Raw genomic sequence first — 12,445 nt, forward strand, 5'->3', positions numbered from 1 at the left:
TCTTTTCCATATACAACCTGGGGTGGGGGGGGGGGTAAACTCTGGGCAGTTGCATAGTCAACCTGTGGAACTCCTTGCCAGAGGCTGTTGTGAAGGCCAAGAGTATAACAGGGTTCAAAAAAAGAACTAGATAAATGAACAGAGGACAGGTCCATCAAGGGCTATTAGCCAGGGTGGGCAGGGATGGTGCCTGTAGCCTCTGTTTGCCAGAAGGTGGGAATGGGTGGCAGGGGATGGATCACTTGATGATTTCCTGCTCTGTTCATTCCCTCTGGGGCACCTGGCACTGGCCGCTGTCAGAAGACAGGAGGATACTGGGCTAGATGGACTTTGCTTCTGAACCAACCTGGCCGTTCTTATGTCTCCCTTGGCGCAGCAGTGACACCCAGTGGCATAATGCACAGCGTGTATCTGCCTTCTAGGAGCAGTGACACGCACGGACCAGTCATGGTAATGCACAGAGTGTGTTTCCCACCAATCTGGGTAATGCACAGAGCATGTTTCCCATGGAGCAGCAGTGACACCCAGTGACCAGCAGGTGGCATCAGACTCTTCTCGTTTGGTGGGGGACTGAGGTGGGCTAGACAAAAAAAATTGGAGGGGCTGTGCCCCCCCATCACCTGGCCCCACCCTTCACGGGGGCCATGCCTCCCATGCCTCTGCTCCTTCCCAGTTAAAGGCCAGGCTCATCTCCTCTCCCCCTGGCCAGGGTTTAGAGCAATACAACCTTTATTAAAATAAAATAGTAAACAGGGTTTACTTTAAATAATCTAAATCTGTCCAAATTTTAGTATTAAATACAAAGTTTTTAAAGAGCCCATCAATAACCAAAGCCAAAATAAATAATTGAAACCAAAAAGAATGCTTAATTTAAAACCCAAACACTAAGAAAACTTTGTTTTTAAAAATAAAACTAACAAATACCATAAATTAATAATTTCAACATTTTATCAAAAAGGTGTGCTACAGCAGGATGAGAAAATAACATAAAATAAATAAGCCTGACCACTAAAACCTCCTATAAAGGAATCGAATCCTTGAATACTGGCCAAATCTGTATAAAATATGCAGAACTATGTCAAAACTGGTGTTGCAGGTCAGCCATTCGAATCCAGCAAATGTCAATTAAAAGCTCCATTCCAACTTAAAAAAACAAAACAACCCAATAAACCCAAAGAGTCACAGCCTGAAACAAACCTACACAGAAGCAAAATTAAACCTGTGCCAACATTGGAACAAATGATGTAAATTTCTAATTCTAACTTCTTGTTTCTCCCAGGAGGAAAGTGTTTTGCACCCCAGTAACCAGGCTGTCACTGCAGCTTTCCTTTCACTAAATAAGATTTTTACCAAATATAATTTGCCCTCAGTTTTCTCTATGAGAAATTGAAATTGTATCTTTGTACTAATATCCCAAGTGTGCAAGTCCATTGCCTCAGAGCAGCCCCACCCCCTGAGCCCAGGGGAGAATCCCAACTGGTTTGTGCATTTGTAACCCTGGGGCCTGAAGCTGATGAGAGAAAGGGAAGTGAGCCATCTTGGAGCTTTCTGATACCACCTGCTGGGAGCAGAGGGAATTGACTGAGCAACGTCCTGGCTAATTTTCACCTTGTTCTCTGCCAGCAGGCTCAAGAGTGACTTGACCATGGCAACACCCTATGTACATTTTGGGGCCATTGGGGTGAAATGTGAGTACTTTTGGGGTTGGGACCCACATGAGAAGGGATGTGGACAAACTGGAGAGAGTCCAGTGGTGTGCAATAAAAATGATTAGGGGGTTGGGGCACATGACTTACGAGGCCCTACAGGCCATATCCTGTATCTTAAGCTAAGGCAAAGTGAGCATCTCTATAGTGTGACCTTTTACTCAGAAAGGAAAATTGACCTTTATCTTGTTACTTAAATAGAGAAGTACCCACGCCTGTCTAAGACCTTTACCTAGACCAATCGACAATGGAGAATGGCATAAGGGGTTTTTCAGTGTTGTACCCACAGAATTAACACGTACACCACAAGGGAACTTATGTGCATATGTACATGTCATCAACATGCACAAACATACTAGCCTATGAAGTAAGCGTACCCTAATGTTTTGTGGGTAAGGAATGAAATTTGAGCATAGGAGGAAGGATTCCTGGCGCTTGTGCCCTATAAAAGAGGTAACCCACCTCGCTAGAGCACATCGCTCTGTCATTCTGACTTACTTCCTCCACTCTCTATCTACTATCAGTAGGCTGTACTTGTTCTTAAACTTTAAGTTTCAAAGTAACTCGGCTAAGCTCGGTTTCCCTAAGTTTTTATTCTTTGTTTATTAGGATTTGATTTTAAGTTTAACTTAGTCAAGTAAACCCTAAGTAACATTAGCTTTTTCAAAGCACTGCATCTTTCACTCAAGAATTGAAAACCTGAACTGCAAGGCTGGTCCTGTGTCTCTTATCACCAGGTTATCAAGGAATGGTGTGAGTATATTAACCAAAACTTTGTTGCATATAATGCCATATGTATCTTTTGAATAGCAGTAATGCAACTGTAACTTTATAACTCAATTAAATTAAATAAAATGTAAGCTAATAAATTAAATTTTCATCATATTTTCCAAATTAATATTATTAGTACACCCTAAATCAGGCTACATGGGACAGAGAGTTGGAGTGCAGGGGGATGAGAGCACTGGCTAGGGGGTGCAGGCTTTGGGGTGGGGTTGGAATGAGCGGTTCAGGGGGCAGTAGAGTGCTCAACGTTAGGGTAGAGAATTGGGCTGTGAGGGCTCTGGAACAAGGCCAGGAAAAAGAGAATTGAGGCATGCAGGGCCGTCCTTAGGATTTATGGTGCCCTAGGCGAGATTATTAAACTGGTGCCCCTGTGCCTGATCTGCTCTTAGCAACAGAAATATAAGCTTACACTATTGGAAAACTTGCCACATTCACGGTATTAAAACCAGTTTAACTTAATGAAGCACAATGTAATGCTGATGCACTAGCACTAAAGAAGTAGCACTATAGAAAAAATTCTGATTTGACAGAATGATGCAAATAATATAATTTTTTTAATTTGTCAAAATTGTATTGGAAATTTATATGAAGAGGTATTGAAACAAAGATTTTTTTTAATTAAAAGCAATCTTTCTGGCTTTTTTGGCTGCAAAATCAGTTTAATAAGCTGGGTTTCCAAACAGTGGGAAAATATAACCCTAGTTTTACTGCTAGGTAAAGCACAAAGTGACCAAAATGAAGTCAGCACAGAATCATCTCATCTAGATTAAGGTCGCACAGAAATGTTACAGAAGTCCTATTGTGCCTTATTTTTGTTTGGAAAGACATTAGCAATAGCAGCACATTCACATGATAAAATACATGATAAATAACTGCCTCTAAAGTTCCATCAAAAACTGACATTTTCACAGCTCTAGCATGATCTGCTGTACAGATTCTTCACAAGGAAGTGTCCCTGGCCTTTTTAACTCATATTAACTATGTATTTACTTTATGAAAGTTGGAGAAAACATTGTGAAAACGTAAAACATTGGCTGCCCAACTTCTGGCCTGGCAAAAGCTATACTGACTCACAGGATAAAAAAAAAAGCAGGAGAATCTTAGTACAACATATGGTCAGTCTATACCAGTGGTCAGCAACCTTTCAGAAGTGGTGTGCCAAGTTCACTGTAATTTAAGGTTTCTCGTGCCAGTAATACATTTTAACGTTTGTAGAAGGTCTCTCTCTCTATGTGTATATTATATAAATAAACTATTGTTATTATCTGAGGTCCTACTCAGGCCACTGCCAGCTGAGTAAATGGAACCCCAGACCGGCAGTGGGCTGAGCGGGCCTGGTGGCTGGAACCCTAGACAAGGATCCCAGGCCCTGCTCAGCCCGCTGCTGGTCTGGGGTTCTGACCACCAACTCCTGCCACCCAGGATCCCGGCCGCCAACCCCCCTCAGCCTGCTACCAGCCTGGGATTCTGCTCACCCAGGCTGGCAGGAGGCAGACAGGGGCCGGCGGCTGGGCTCCTGCTGGCAAGGGTCCGGCAGCTGGAACCCCGGAGTAGCAGTAGGCTGAGTGCTGCCGGCACCCCAGACTGGCAGCAGACCGAGCCACTCAACCCTCCACCGGCCCTGCTCAGCCCGCCTCCAGCCCACTCAGCCCGCTGCCGGCTGAGTGAATGGAACCCCAGGCTGACAGCAGGTTGAGTGGTTCAGCTGGCCTGCTCAGCCCGCTGCCAGCCTGGGGTTCCTTGGGGGGTCCCCAGGCCAGCAGCAGGTGCTGAGTGGGGCCGACGGCCGGTATCCCAGCTGGCAATAGGGCAGCAGCTGGAACCCCAGAGCAGTGATGGGCTGAGCCGCTCAGCCTGCCGCTGCGTACCATCAAAAATCAGCTCACCTGCCACCTTTGGGACGTGTGCCGTAGGTTGCCGACCCCTGCTTTATACACTAGTAAGGAGATGAGCATATTACAGTTGTTGGAGGGCTCTTATCAGGAGTAATAGGCTATAGGAAAGTCAGTCAACATTTTTTGTTTCTCTGATGAAAACTGGCCCACTCCCTGCCCCAAACCAAACCTGTCACTAATAATTGTCAACAACTTAATTTTCTGTTTTTGGCTAAGATATTGATTTTTTTTAAAAAAAAATATTGAAATTGGATTCAGGATTGTTAGCAAGAATTTTTGGCAAACAAAGTTGTTAAATGACAATCTAAATGGCAACACAGTACTGCTTTCATGCTTGGCTCACCCCCAGCCTGCTGGTCCAACAGCTGCAGTAGTAGACCCCAAAATCCACCTCTTGGGGTGCAGAATAGCAACAGCAGCAGCAAACCCTCAGGTCCAATCACACGCCAATGGGCACCACCACCAGCCTTACGGACCATGGTGAAGTTAGCCCAGCATCTGATCTCAGGGACAGGTCACCCATGGAGCCACAGCAGCTCATCCTGCCCTGTGCAGCTCCCCCCCGGATGAGATGGATCGGTGGCAGCTGCCAGCCCGGGGGGAGGCGCTCCCCAGCTAGGGTGACCAGATCCAGATGTCCTGATTTTATAGGGCCAGTCCCGATATTTGGGGCTTTGTCTTATATAGGCACCAATTACCCCCACCTAGAGTGACCAGACAGCAAGTGTGAAAAATCAGGACAGGGGGTGGGGGTGGGGGGTAAAGGAGCCTATATAAGAAAAAGACCCCAAAATTGGGACTGGCCCTATAAAATAGGGATATCTGCTCACCCTACCCCAACCCCCTGTCCTGATTTTTCACACATCTGGCTAACCCCATCCCAGCCCCGTGTGACATTCCAATCCTGGCTCACTGCCCAGGAAGTGAGTTACTTTCACTGTCATTCCTCAGCAGGCAGCCAGCCAGCCTCCTCCCCCACACCTACCCCCCAGCACCTCACCCAACCCAGCCCTGATGGAGGGGAGGGAGGAGAGAGAGAGGGATCCTCCTGAGGAGGAGGGAGAAAGGAGGGGGTGCTCCATGGGGCAGGGGGGGAGAAGAATGAATGTTATGGGGGACAACAAAGGACACTGGTTCCAGAGCTGCAGAGCCTGCCTCACCTCACCTCAGCCGGGGGGAAAGAGTCACACTCACAGGTGAGCTCCTTACCCAACCCCTACCCTCCCCTTCCCAGAGACCCCAGCAGCCAATCCCCTCCCTCAGACTGTGCTGCATTCGGCTCTCTCTAGGACCCAGCAGCCCTGCTCTTACATGCTCCACTGCTTCCCATCTGTCCGGGCTCCCAGCAGAGCGGTGCCCCCAGACCTAGTGGTGCCCTAGGCAGCTGCCTATGGCTAATGACGGCCCTGGAGACATGAGAGAGAGAGATCAGGCTAGAGCAGAAAGTGGTTGGGGGTGTGTGTGTGAAGGGTTTGAAATGCAAGGAGAAGAAAAATCTTTCTCCTGCTCCCTCTCATCAGAGTATCTAAAAACCAGATGAGAGATACCTCTCCCCCACTGCAACATCAACTCTGGTGGGCTCGGGCTGAGGAAGGAACTTCTCTCCCCAGCAGCTCCAGCACGCCTGGGCTGGGCCATGGACACCTCCCCGCACAGATCTGGTGTGCCTGGCCTGGGACAGGGGAGGGGCTCCTCTCCTCTCCATTGGGGACATGGCGGGATGAGAGATGTGACAGGGCTTTACGGGAAATCATTATTTGCCTGATTCATGTGCCAGTCCTAGTCCTTGCTGACCCAAACGAACCGTTTATCATGCATGCTGATGCCAGTTTGGAGGGCCTGGGAGCACTCGCCTACCAGGAAGTGGAAGATAAATGTAAATCTGTGGCCTTTGCCAGCTGAGGACTGTCTGATAGCGAAACTCGCTATCCCATCCACCAGCTGCAGTTCTTGGCCTTGAAATGGGCCGTGACTGAGAAATTTCCAGACTACTTGTCTGGTGCTCAGTTTCAGCTATGGACAGAGAACAATCCACTGACTTCTGTGTTAACAAGGGCTAAGCTGGATGCTACAGGGCAGAGATGGGTGGCTACTTTTGCTAGCCATAACTTCAGCATTCAATACCAATGAGTTGGTATAACAGGGAGTGTGATGTATCAGGACCACCAATTCTTGGCTGGGGAGGTGTAAGCAGGGTCAGAATGAACTCTACCCTGCCATCTGTTGGTGATGTGATGCAAAGGCATTTAGTTGCTGATGTGCATGGTCACACCCACCCCGCATTGCATGATGGGGGTGCTTGTCCAAATGGTGATTTTGGCTGCTGTGGGATCTCCAAACTCTTTCTTATTAGGCAAGAGTAATTAAGTGTAGTAATCCTGGTGACATGAATCAAGAACAGTAGAACGGTACTTAGCAGTTCTTGATTTCAGAACTCACCCAAACCAATATAAAAATCTTTAGACAAGGCACATGGGTTCCAAACAATAGCAAGTTAAAAGAGATTGAAAATCAATATTTGTGTTTTGCACCATGGGATTCTTTAGCAATCTCTAAACACATATTTTATGGTTTTCTTCTCTTTAGTTTAAAAATAGACTTAATTATTATTCTTTTTTAAATAATGTGTTATAGCATACACTGAAAATCTTCAATGCAGAAGCAGGAATTTTAGTTATACTTAAACAGGTTGTCTTTGATGGTACTTAAAAGCTAAAGTTGGTAGAAATATACTGCTGCATAAGAACCTGGTAGAAAAGTTTTGCTGGAAAAGTTAGCAGAGCGAGATTGTTAGTCACAGGTCAGTGGGTGGGTTTATGGAAATACTGGACTCTTGAGCAGGGGCAGGGGGGGCACACGACTTCTGTGGCATATGCACCACCTCTGCAACTGACGTTTGGTACCTCACTCCCTCACAACACACCTTTTACCTCAGGACTAAATACCCCATGAAAGAGATCTAACGGCATAAGCTTAGGGTGAGCAACTGCACCACTAACAACAATTTGAAGAGATTCAAAACTGCCTCTGCCTCTGTTTTTCCACACCAGGGACAGCAGAAAGGACATCAGCAGCACCTGCAAGACACCAACAAACATCCATTTCTACCTCCCTCCACGAGTGGCCGTTAGGAACCCATACCCCTAAATGGTGAATACTTTTCAGGAGAGGGTGACGCTCTCAGGCCTCAAATGCCAGGTACAGTTACTCTGTCCTTGATCCAAAATCAACAGGAAAATACACTGGATTACTCCTGCCCCAATAACAAAGACACTGGGGATATCGCAGCAGCTGAAATGACCGTTTGGACAAGCACTCCCATCATGCAATCTGGGGTGGGTGTAACCATGCAAATGACATCAGCCCCAAAAGGCCTTGACAACACATCACCAACAGATGGCAGGGCAGACTTCAGACTGACCCTGCTTCAACTAGATTGTGGCAAAGATTCCAAAACACCGAACATTAAAACTCACCAAACGCGGGTCAATCCATCCTCATTGTCGTAACCGCTCGTTATATTTCACACCCGAACGTAGCCCTCATATGGACAACATACCCTCCTAACTCAGTGTCTGTACGTTAACATTTTACCCCCAGTCAGGGCTATTGCAGATTATGTATTCCTTATGCCACCCGATCTTAAACTGAATTTTGCATCCCTTGGGTAAGCTGTACGTTGTTCCCTGAGCACCAGAAACTTCTATGCTAAAACTCTGTACTGTACACTTTTTTTTTCTTTGAACGTCATCTTAATAAAAAGTTGACTTTTGTTCGAGATCCCGGCTCCTGTTCCTTTGCAAGGCGTGTGCGTTTGCTCCGGGTTTTAGTCTGCTAATACAGCGGGGGGGCGATTGAGCCAGACGTGCTTGCCTGCTGCAGACACGGATCCAAGGCTGAACCTCGTCCCCCACAAGCTTGAAAGCTTAACTGAAAACTGTTTAAGAAGTGCTCCCATCTCCGGCACTCAGCTACCCAGCTCCCAATGGGGTCCAAACCCCAAATAGATCCCTTTTACCCTGTAGAAGCTGTAAAATCCTGTGACCAGGGCAGCTGCCTAGCAGCCTGCGCATCTGCCTGCCAGCACGAGAGCGCGTAAGGCACTAATCCGGATAGTGGCGGCTAGGTGGCAGGGGGAGGGTGTGAAGAAGCAGCAGAGTGGCGCAGCGGGAGCGTGCTGGGCCCATAACTTAGAGGTCGATGGATCGAAACCATCCTCTGCTACACGTGCGCTTGTTTCTTTTCCCTCTGGGCCTTCAAGCGAGCGGGTGACCAGCAGAGCACCAAGAGCCTAGGCCATGAGGCAAGAGGTGGCTGAGGCGAAGCGGCGGCCTGCCAGGGAGCTCCCTGGCACCTCTGGCTGCCTGGGCTGAAGGCAAGAGGCAGGCCTGGGCATGGTGAGGGCCTCCTGTCCTGGAATGAGGCTGCAGTGCTTCCTGGTCCCCTTTTCCCACCACCCCGGCAGGCGGCTGCTGCGGGAGAACACGAGGGAGGCTCTCGGGGCGTAGGCAGCGCTGTGTGTGTGGCTGTCAGGGGAAAGAGCCGAGGCTCCCGACTCGACCTGCCATTGACTCGCGTGGCTCTGCGCGCTGTCAGCCGGGGCGGGGCGGGCCAGGCCGCGGACGTGACTCAGGCTTGGGCCGCATGGCCGCGCTTTCCTGACGAGGCATGAGGCAGGCCAAGAGCTTTGCACAGCGTACAGGGAAGTGGGAGGGAGGTGTCTTTGAGCCGGCCTGTCTCCTCCGCTTCTCCCTTGCCGCTTGGGCGGAGGCGGGAAGGGAGCGAAATGTTCCCGGCTCAAAGTTTTTGTGCTTGGCTTTGGGGATTAAGCCTGAGCCTGCGGCACGGCTGCTGGCAGATGGGTTTCTGAATGGCATCCAGCCTGCTCTTTGGACCACCAGCTGAAAGCACTGAGGCCAAGAGGCAGCGAAATGGGACCTTTGAGGCTCCCCCCACAGGCCTCGGAGAAGCAAGGAAATAGCACGGGCTTAGCGTCGTCCCTGGGTGGACTCGAACCACCATCCTTTCGATTAACAGCCAAACGCGCTGACCCATTGCGCCACAGAGACACGGCTGTATTGAGCACAAAAGCCTGGAATCAGCTCAGGGTACGGTATAGCACACGCATGCAGTGGTTAGCCAAGCAACAACAAGGAACTGGACTGCTATGGAGCGAAAGTTCTGTTGGAAGGAACCGAATAGAGCACGGGGCTGTGGTACAGCGCTCGCATACACTTCTTTTGGCCTGTTTTGCTGGAAGAGTTAGCAGAGCGAGATTGTTAGTCACAGGTCAGTGGGTGGGTTTATGCAAATACTGGACTCTTGGACTGAAATGACCGTTTGGACAAGCACTCCCATCATGCAATCCGGGGTGGGTGTAACCATGCAAATGACATCAGCCCCAAAAGGCCTTGACGACAGATCACCAACAGATGGCAGGGTAGACTTCATTACTGACCCTGCTTCAACTAGATTGTGGCAAAGAATCCAAAACACCGAACGTTAAAACTCACCAAAAGCGGGTCAATCCATCCTCATCGTCGTATCCGCTCGTTATACTCCACACCCGAACGTAGCCCTCATATGGACAACATACCCTCCTAACTCAGTGTCTGTACGTTAACCTTTTACCCCCCCTCAGGGCTATTGCAGATTATGTATTCCTTACGCCACCCGATCTTAAACCGAACTTCGCACCCCTTGGGTAAGCTGTACGTTGTTCCCTGAGCACCAGAAACTTCTATGCCGAAACTTGTACCGTACACTTTTTTTTTCTTTGAACCTCATCTTAATAAAATGTTGACTTTTGTTCGAGATCCCGGCTCCTGTTCCTTTGCAAGGCGTGTGCGTTCGCTCCGCGTTTTAGTCTCCTAATACGGCGGGGAGGGGGGAGGGATTGAGCCAGAGGTGCTTGCCTGCTGCAGACACGGATCCAAGGCTGAACCTCGTCCCTCACAAGCTTGAAAGCTTAACTGAAAACAGTTTAAGAAGTGCTCCCGTCTCCGGCACTCAGCTACCCAGCTCCCACTGGGGTCCAAACCCCAAATAGATCCTTTTTACCCTGTAGAATCTGTAAAATCCTGTGACCAAGGCAGTTTTGTTGCCAGACGTGGCATTGCAGTGTGTGCACCAGCCACAAGCTGCCGACCGAGGGAGCGTTGTGTGTTTTTCACACACCTGAGCAATATAATTCTGCTGAAATAACTTTGTAGTGCAAACCTGGCCAAAGATTGACTCACACACAACTTGCAAGGAAAATGTCACCTGCTCCTCTGCTTTGCAGAATCCAAACACAAGTAAAGCTTGTCAGGCCCCGGTGGGGATGGCAGGGAGTCAGGTGGGGGCAGACAGTGTATCTTGGCCATAGGCAGGCATCATGGTTTAGCTGGTTAAAGTATGTGTTTTGTAAACAGGAGATGCTGGGTTCAACTCCCAGGGGTGCCTTGTTGACAGGCTGTTGGGGCACCTGGTGTTGGCTACTGTCGGAAGACAAAACACAGAGCTAGATGGGCCTTTGGTCTAGCCCAGTGTGGTTTTTCTTATGATTTAAATTACATTCACTGGAATGATAATAGAGTTACTGAAAGTTTGGCAGTTAAGAGCTGATAGGTCAGTGGTCCAAGCCCCACACGGATGGCCCCCTCCTTCTGGGACAGGGACAGGTCTGAGCTCTTGCACCAAATGCTTATTGTGGCTGCCAGAATCTGTAGGCAGCTCATTTAGTTTACACCCAGGGTTGAGTACTTGATTCACACATCAAGGATAACAACCTTTTGTTTCTCCTGCCCCAATAACATGGAGACTGAGAATCCAACACCAGCCACAAGTGATCATTTTGGCAAACAACCCAACCTATTTCCAACATACTGTAAAATCCACATGCAGACTCACACATGAAACCTTTCAAGAAAATCTTCCTGAGGGGGTCTTGAAGCACCTGCTGCTGGAGGGAAGGAGGGAGCCATGGGTTGGGATTGAGGAGCAGCATGAGGAGAAGGGGCTTCTGGGTTGGGATTGAGGGGCACTGGGAATAGGAGGGGGCTGTGGGTTGGGACAGAAGAGAAGGGTGAAGAGGAGCAGGCTCTGGTTGGGAGTGAGGAGCAGTGAGCATAGGAGGGACTGAGGGTTGGGATTGAGGGGCACTGAGAAAAGAGGGGACATGGGTTTGGGCTGAAGAGCATCTTCATTTGAGGATCCAGCAGGACAGGGGAAGGCAGCAGGTGATTCTAATTCCTTAGGGACATTCTGTGTGTGTGTGTGTGTGTGTGTGTGCAGGGGAGGAACAGGCTCTATGCCCAGAGGACTGTATTCCTCCAGCCTGCAAGGACAGAGGGGATGTCGAGGAGTTGCTCCTTCAATCCCCCCCACACAAAGGCCCTTGTTAGGAAAGGCAAAATCCTCAAGAGAAAGAGTAACACCAAAGAAGACTCCAGAAAGTCAGATTTTTACAATCACAGTGAGAAGTTTATCATCTGACCAGGGACTTGAACCCTGGACCCTCAGATTAAAAGTCTGATGCTCTGCCAACTGAGCTAGCCAGGCTCACATTGAAAAAAAAAGCACAAGTTGGTGCAGAGGTGAAGCTAGTCAAGAAAAAGCAAGATGGCAACAATAGGGGAAACCTGCTGTTCTCTCTTCCCAGCCCTGGCCTGGCCTGGTGTTAGTGCTGGTTAAAAAGAGGGGAAAATATCAGCATCTATATAAGAACAGCCGTACCAGGTCCATCTAGCCCAGTATCTGTCTACTGACAGTGGCCAATGCCAGGTGCCCCAGAGGGAGTGAACCTAACAGGCAATGATCAAGTGATCTCTCTCCTGCCATCCGTCTCCATCCTCTGACAAACAGAGGCTAGGGACACCATATTTACCCATCCTAGCTAATAACCATTTATGGACTTAGCCACCATGAATTTATCCAATCCCCTTTTAAACATTGTTATAGTCCTAGCCTTCACAACCTCCTCAGGTAAGGAGTTCCACAAGTTGACTGTGCGCTGCGTGAAGAAGAACTTCCTTTTATTTGTTTTAAACCTGCTACCTATTAATTTCATTTGGTGAC

The 12,445-nt window shown here is 48.7% G+C and overlaps 1 protein-coding gene and 2 non-coding genes across 3 annotated transcripts in view; 1 reads left to right on the top strand and 2 right to left on the bottom strand.

The window, feature by feature from the left end:
• Window positions 1-12,445, top strand: part of LOC120375922 (zinc finger protein 883-like) — a 127,249-nt gene that overhangs the window by 34,176 nt on the left and 80,628 nt on the right. The window lies entirely within an intron of this gene.
• On the bottom strand, window positions 9,383-9,456 carry TRNAN-GUU. Its single transcript has one exon. It is a non-coding gene; the product is annotated as a tRNA-Asn (tRNA).
• Window positions 11,857-11,929, bottom strand: TRNAK-UUU. Its single transcript has one exon. It is a non-coding gene; the product is annotated as a tRNA-Lys (tRNA).

This window comes from Mauremys reevesii, linkage group 12 (genome assembly GCF_016161935.1).
Source record: "Mauremys reevesii isolate NIE-2019 linkage group 12, ASM1616193v1, whole genome shotgun sequence".
Classification (NCBI taxonomy): Eukaryota; Metazoa; Chordata; order Testudines; family Geoemydidae; genus Mauremys; species Mauremys reevesii.